Source organism: Triticum aestivum, chromosome 7B, assembly GCF_018294505.1.
Source record: "Triticum aestivum cultivar Chinese Spring chromosome 7B, IWGSC CS RefSeq v2.1, whole genome shotgun sequence".
Taxonomy (NCBI): domain Eukaryota; kingdom Viridiplantae; phylum Streptophyta; class Magnoliopsida; order Poales; family Poaceae; genus Triticum; species Triticum aestivum.
This window is the reverse complement of record NC_057813.1, coordinates 481501893-481509573: the sequence shown is the minus strand read 5'-3', so window position 1 is coordinate 481509573 and position 7681 is coordinate 481501893.

Below are 7681 nucleotides of genomic sequence, written 5' to 3'. Positions count from 1 at the left end.
TCTGTAACTCCTGTTTCGAGTTACTAATCTTAGCAATAGAACAAGTATCAAATACCCAGGGGATACTATGAACACTAGTAAGGTACACATCAATAACTTGTATATCAAATATACATTTGTTCACTTTGCCATCCTTCTTATCCACCAAATATTGGGGGCATTTCCGCTTCCAGTGTCCATTTCCTTTGCAGTAGAAGCACTCAGTTTCAGGCTTTGGTCCAGCTTTGGGCTTCTTCACGGGAGTGACAACTTGCTTGCCATTCTTCTGGAAGTTCCCTATATTTCCCTTTGCCCTTTTCTTGAAACTAGTGGTCTTGTTTAATCATCAACATTTGATGCTTTTTCTTGATTTCTACCTTTGTCGATTTCAGCATCACGAAGAGCTCGGGAATCATTTTCGTCATCCCTTGCATACTATAGTTTTTTTACTGGGAACTATGAGGCAACAGCCCCACAGTATTTTATTAAAAATCAACAAACAAAGTATAAAAGGTTCTGGTAAGCAAAGTTAGACTACTTACCTATGGTCCTATGTACATAATTACATGCTAGGTTTCATAATTACAAGGGGCCAACTAGGGCAAAGAACTAATGAGGGAGTCCTGGATTAGAGGGTGTCCGGATGGCCGGACTATGACCTTTGGCCGGACTCCCGGACTATGAAGGTACAAGATTGAAGACTTCGTCCCGTGTCCGGATGGGACTTTCCTTGGCATGGAAGGCAAGCTTGGCAATACGATATGAAGATCTCCTCCCATTGTAACCGACTCTGTGTAACCCTAGCCCTCTCTGGTGTCTATATAAACCGGAGAGTTTTAGTCCGTAGGACAAACAACAATCATACCATAGGCTAGCTTCTAGGGTTTAGCCTCTCTGATCTCGTGGTAGATCAACTCTTGTACTACCCATATCATCAATATTAAACAAGCAGGAGTAGGGTTTTCCCTCCACCGAGAGGGCCCGAACCTGGGTAAAAACATCGTGTCCCTTGTCTCATGTTACCATCCGCCTAGATGCACAGTTCGGGACCCCCTACCCGAGATCCGCCGGTTTTGACACCGACATTGGTGCTTTCATTGAGAGTTCCTCTGTGTCGTCACCTTTAGGACTGATGGCTTCTTCGATCGTCAACCACGACACGGTCCAGGGTGAGACTTTTCTCCCCGGACAGATCTTCGTATTCGGCGGCTTCGCACTGCGGGCCAACTCGTTTGGCCACCTGGAGCAGATCGAAAGCTACGCCCCTGGCCATCGGGTCAGGTTTGGAAGCTTAAATTACACGGCCGACATCCGTGGGGACTTGATCTTCGACGGATTCGAGCCACAGCCGAGCGTGCCGCACTGTCCCGATGGGCATGATCTAACTCTGCCGCCGGACAGCGCCCAAAGTGCCGCTCAGGTGTTCGCTCCGATCATTAGCTCGGAGCCGACTGCGCTAGTCGGGCATGGACGGTTGGATGCCGCCCCGGAAGCTGCAATCTCTACGGCGATAGAGCCGAATACCAGCCTAGTCCTTTGCAAGGCCCATGACTCCAAGGTGCCGGACTCCGTTCTGGACTCCGAATCTCCTGCACCCCTTCCGATCGAACCCGATTGGGCCCATATCATGGAGTTCACCGCCGCGGATGTCTTTCAGCACTCGCCCTTTAGCGATATCCTGAACTCCCTAAAGTCTCTCTCTCTGTCAGGAGAGCCCTGGCGGGACTATGGTCAGCAGGGTTGGGATGCAAACGACGAAGAAATTCGAAACCCACCCACCACCCACTTTGTAGCCACTGTCGATGACCTAACCGACATGCTCGACTTCGACTCCGAAGACATCGACGGTATGGACGCCGATGAAGGAGACGACCAAGAACCAGCACCTATAGCGCACTGGAAGGCCACCTCGTCATATGACATATACATGGTGGACACCCCCAAGGCAGGGGATGGCGAAGAAAAAGCGGAGGACGACCCCTCCAAGAAGCAACCCAAGCGCCGACGTCAGCGGCGCCGCTCTAAATCCCGCCAAAGCAAGAACGGCAAATCCGGCACCGGAGACGTCAACACCCCGGACAGTGCCGAAGACATCCCCCTCCAGCAGGATTCAGCGCAGGAGGACGAAGGAGCCAGCCCTCATGAGAGAGCGGTCGACAGAGAGGTCGAGGATGACAATTATATGCCTCCCTCCGAAGACGAGGCAAACCTCGACGACGACGAATTCGTCGTGCCAAAGGATCCCTGTCGGTGTCAAAACCGGCGGATCTCGGGTAGGGGGTCCCGAACTGTGCGTCTAGGCGGATGGTAACAGGAGACAAGGGACACAATGGTTTTACCCAGGTTCGGGCCCTCTCGATGGAGGTAAAACCCTACTCCTGCTTGATTAATATTGATGATATGGGTAGTACAAGAGTAGATCTACCACGAGATCGGAGTGGCTAAACCCTAGAATCTAGCCTATGGTATGATTGTTGTTTGTCCTACGGACTAAAACTCTCCGGTTTATATAGACACCGGAGAGGGCTAGGGTTACACAGAGTCGGTTACAATGGGAGGAGATCTTCATATCGTATCGCCAAGCTTGCCTTCCACGCCAAGGAAAGTCCCATCCGGACTCGGGACGGAGTCTTCAATCTTGTATCTTCATAGTCCGGGAGTCCGCCAAAGGTCTTAGTCCGGCCTGCCGGACACCCCCTAATCCAGGACTCCCTCAGTAGCCCCTGAACCAGGCTTCAATGACGACGAGTCCGGCGCGCAAGTTGTCTTCGGCATTGCAAGGCGGGTTCCTCCTCCGAATATTTCATAGAAGATGTTGAACACCAGGGTAGTGTCCGGCTCTGCAAAATAAGTTCCACACTCCACCGTACAGAGAATAACATTTGCGTTAATCGGATCTGCTGACGTATTCCGCGGCATGGCATCGTGCCACATCCAGGCTTTTATTCACTTTATTGTTCCACCTCAACGCGTTTAGCGAGGCGGTTTTCTTGGCACGTCTTGTCAAAGCAGAGATCGTGTCCCCTTATTCCTGGATTCTCATCAATACGGGCGTGGGTAACCTAACCGTGACTTAGGTATGACTCCCTAATTGAAAGTGAGTCTCAAACGGTTACGGGGAGGGCTCTTGGTATTCATCTCCTTTATAAAGGAACCAAGGCCCGGCTCCCTTCTTCTTAAACCAATCAAATCTGCCCCTCGCCTCGAGTTCCAACACCCAAAGCTCTAGTTTTAGGCGCTTCGGACCTTCGAAGATGTCCATCTCCGACCCTCAAGGCCGGTGGATGCCTTCCTTCGTCACGGAAGAAGACGTACGAAAGCTGAGAGATGCCAGGTATCTAACCGGCGAAATCTCGCATAGACTGCCTGCTCAAGAGCAAGCTATTCCCTCTCCCCAGCCTGGTGAAAGCGTGGTATTCGCATCTGACTTCCTTCGGGGGCTAGGCTTCCCGATCGATCCCTTCGTGAGGGGGCTTATGTTTTACTACGGGCTGGAGTTCCACGACCTAGCTCCGGAGTCCATCCTCCAGATCTCATCGTTCATCGTCGTGTGCGAGGCCTTCCTCCATATTACTCCTCACTTCAGACTGTGGCTAAAAACCTTCAAAGTGGAACCGAAGATGATCGAGGGGCAGCACGCTGAGTGCGGAGGAGCTATAATAAGCAAGATAGACGACGCTCCATGGCCCGAAGGCTCTTTTCAAGAGGAGCTCGGCTTATGGCAACGGGACTGGTTTTATATCACAGCCCCTAGGGGTACCACATGGGTGGCACCACCTACTTTCCGCTTGGGTCCCCCACTACGGCTGGCGTCATGGGTTAATGAAGGTCTGGGGGCCGCCCAAAGACGTGCCCTTGCTGCAGGGCCATATTCGAGATCTTCTAGAAAGAGATATCAATTTGACCGTAGTGGCGCAAGTCATGGTGATTCGCCGCACACTGCCCTGCAAACGTCGACCTCTCCGCCTGTGGGAGTTCAATCCGGAGGGACCACGAGTCCTACAACATTTTATGGGAACGACGCCCATGGAGATGTACAAATTGTTCTTCGGATCACAAGCAAGGTGTCTGGATTTGTCCGAGGACGCGGGTCTGAGCTGCAATCACCCGTATGCTAAAGTATGTAGCCCCGTATTTGGACGCACCATCCGTATTTTTATCGCAAAATTACCCTTTACTAGAGTTGTCCTATGAACAGGAGTGGATGGCGAAGGCAAAGCTTATCAGGTGTCCGGCCCCCCTGCCCGAGACCGTGCCGAATCCCATGCTGACCAGGATGCTGGAGGTCGTGCCTTTGGCGGAAGGCGAAGGGAGGAACCAGGGAGCCACCGCCTCCAGGAAGGAGGCTGTTAGGAAAGGAAGAATCGAGAATTCCCCCGACTAGGAAAAGAAAAGGACTGCCTCTGAAGACCCGGAGGTGATAATCTCAAAACGGGGGAAGAAATCTTCGCCAGAGGGTTCGGCACCGGAGAACACCCCGGCCGAATCGCCCCCTCAAGGGGACCCGTTCTACCCCGAGACATAAGTGAAGGGAGGGGTTCCATAATGAATGACGTTCCTGTTTTATTTCTAAGGAAAAATAACTGAAATATTATCTTGCAGTTCGGATCTCAACCCTTCTCAGCAGAGCTCGTCCTCAAGGGATCTTCGTCCAGAGATGATAGAGAGCGAAACGCCTCCCCTTGTTGCACCGTCTCGCGAGGCTGGCGACCCCGAGGTGTCGTCCCGGAGGGTTTTTCCGAGTCCGGACCCTGGAAAAGGTCATCAGGCTAGTCCGGCACCCTCTGGCGCGCCATCGGAGGGGCTGAAGGATCTGCTTGGTAGGGTGTCCATCTCAGAAGAACACCGTATTTTGATGAATACGGTAATAGGAAGGATTTCATCCGCGGAAAGCGGATTGTATGAAGCTGCCCGGAGTTTACTAACAGGCTTTGAGGTACGGAAAAAGGTGTACCTTTTGGTAGAGCCGCATATTAAATGTGCCCTGTATGAATAGTAGCCCCTGAGACTCTGTGTGTCGTCACGAGTGACGGTGCATAGAGGATCATAATCCCAGGTATAATATGTCGCATATGCCCTGAAGGTGGCGAGGCGTTCGGTGGCTAGCCGGACTGATGAATCGGCCGAACTAAGGCGGCAACTTGACATAGCAGATGCCGACACCGCGCTTGTAAATAAGCGGCTAGACGAGGCTCAAGGTATGTTCAAAAGACACCAAGTAATAGGAGCTTGATGCTCGGGCCTTATATGTATATACTTTATGTAGATGGTGCTGCTGCCGTGGAGAACCTTCGGGCGGAACTTGCCCGAGCCAAGGAGCAAGCAAGGAAAAGTGATGTGGCTGCCGTTAAAGCGGCTGAAGAGCTAAAAGCCGAACAGGCTGCTCAGTGCCAAAGTAAGAAGGAAATAGCTGAGATGGCCATAAAATTGAAGGATGCTACCGACCGCTGTAAATTTCTTGAACAAGAAGATAGGGCGGCCCGGAAGGACCTTGAAAAGATCACTGCCGAAGCCAAGGATACTCGCTCTGCCATGAGAGCGATGAAGGAGGAGTTGCGTCAGGCCGGAGATATCACGGCTGGAAAGCCTTATATGCTGCGGATGAAGTTCGAAGACCCCAAGTATGCTCCATTAGACCGACAGTGGAGTTCGGATAACGCTTATCTGGATTTGGCCGCAAGTGTGGCGGACGCGACCGAACACTTCCGCAGCCAAGGTGACCATAAATTGGAAGAGCTTTTTTGGTCGCAGTACCACAATCCAGAGCCCCCACTGTCAGTCTCCGACCATTTGGCCGCCTGGGCGGAGCTGAACAGATTATCCGGACTTGCCATGAAATTTGTTGCGAGTCGTCTGTGGCCGGAGAAGTCGGAGCCGAAGAGCTATTTTGGCTTGGTGCAGCAATTTCTTGGTTCGGTGCCACATGTTGATGCAATGAAGAGGTCGGCGTGCATAAAGGGCGCATAGATGGCTCTTGCCCGTGTCAAGACATACTGGGAAGATATGAAGGCCAGTATTGTTGCGTCCTAGGATTCGGACGAAAGCCGAGTACCTGCCGAGCACTATTTTGAGGAAGTTCTTCCTGGCGCTCGTATAATAGAGTCGTAGTGCTCGAAGGTTGTTGTGTTTTAATAGCTTATACTTTTTGTAAAATGCATTTTGTTTTTATGAAACGAGCTTTTTATACTTGTGCTTGCAAGAATTATGATGCCTCCTATGCGGCCGTTTAATGTATATATTTGTATATAACCTGAAAGATGGCAGTCATTGGCTTCAGCCCCCACGCATAGAATGCGGGGGTGTTCGCAAAAAAGCGCTTTTTCACACTTAATCCAACGTCTTGGTCCTACAAAGTAGGTGGTGGCGCGGCGAACTAGGCAACCGGACTATAATGCTTTATCACTTTCACTTAGCCATAGGAGTTTGATAGTGGGGCTATTGAGTAGCCCCTAGGGGCACCACGCTCGCCCGAATTCGGGGCGCGAGTGTGCCTGACCGGGAAGCGGCCCTTCGTTAATGCGGGAGAATCCTAGAGATTTCGAAAGTCATCGAGTGGTTGACCAGTATCTCGATATATCATGACAGTCAGTTTTCGGCTTTCTCTACTGAGGTGCTCACCTGACTGAACCGGGGCACAATCGCAGTAGTTCTCCTGGTGCCGCTTAGCCGATATAAGGAACGTAAGGCAGCAAAACACAGGAGCCGGGCAAACCCAACATTTGACCAAAGACATGATTCGGAGCTGATGCATATAGGGCCAAACCCGCGACGCCGAACACTCCCTAAGGTGTTCGGTCTTTATGAAGACAGGCCGAAATAGAGCCCTTGGTAAAAAAGCCCCTTGTGTCCAGGTACGTGCAAATATTCTGGCGTGGCCATATGCCAAGACGCTAGCCTCCTCCTTGGCTATAGAGAGAGAGCCGGGGGATGTTATCAACAAGAGACAGTAAAAAAGGTTTATGCAGGGTCTTAATCTGAAAAGAATCCTTGAACGGGTCCCTGCTGCACGTCTGTGCCCGTGTCTCCGTTGTGCCGTATCCTGGACGGGCGTAGTATGATGTTCGTCTGCGAAAGAGAGGAACTTAGTAAAAATAAGCGTGCGAGAAATCGAAAGAAATAAATAAAATATGGTTGGAGCAAGGGCCGCATTGTCTCCGGGCGTGAGCACACGGAGCCCCTTGCATGAATGTATGTGGCTGTTGGCGCCGGACTCGTCGAGCCGTGTCCGGGATAGTAGGGCTGGATTTGAGGGCGGCTGTCTAGGAAGCCGCACTCCTGCCCGTACCTTGGGGGTCAATTTATGTTCCCCTGTAATGAAATGATGCCCTTTGGGCCGGGCATTTCGAGTGTAAGGGATGCGTAATGCGGTATTGCGTTAAAGCGGGCGAAAGCTTCACGTCCCAGTAGCGCTTGATAGCGACTTACGAATGGGGCGATGTGGAATGTTAGCTTCTCGCTTCGAAAGTTGTCGGATGATCCGAACATGACTTCTAACGTAAGGGAACCCATACTTGGGGTATCCGGGCCTGGTGTTACTCCTTGAAAGGAAGTGTTGCCGAGGTGGATTATAACTGGGTTTATCCCGAGTTTGCGGACTGTGTCCTGATATAACAAGTTCAAGTTGCTTCCGCCATCCATAAGGGCATTTGTAAGTTGGAGTCCGTTGATAATTGGATTTACGACCAAGGCAGTCCAGCCTGCG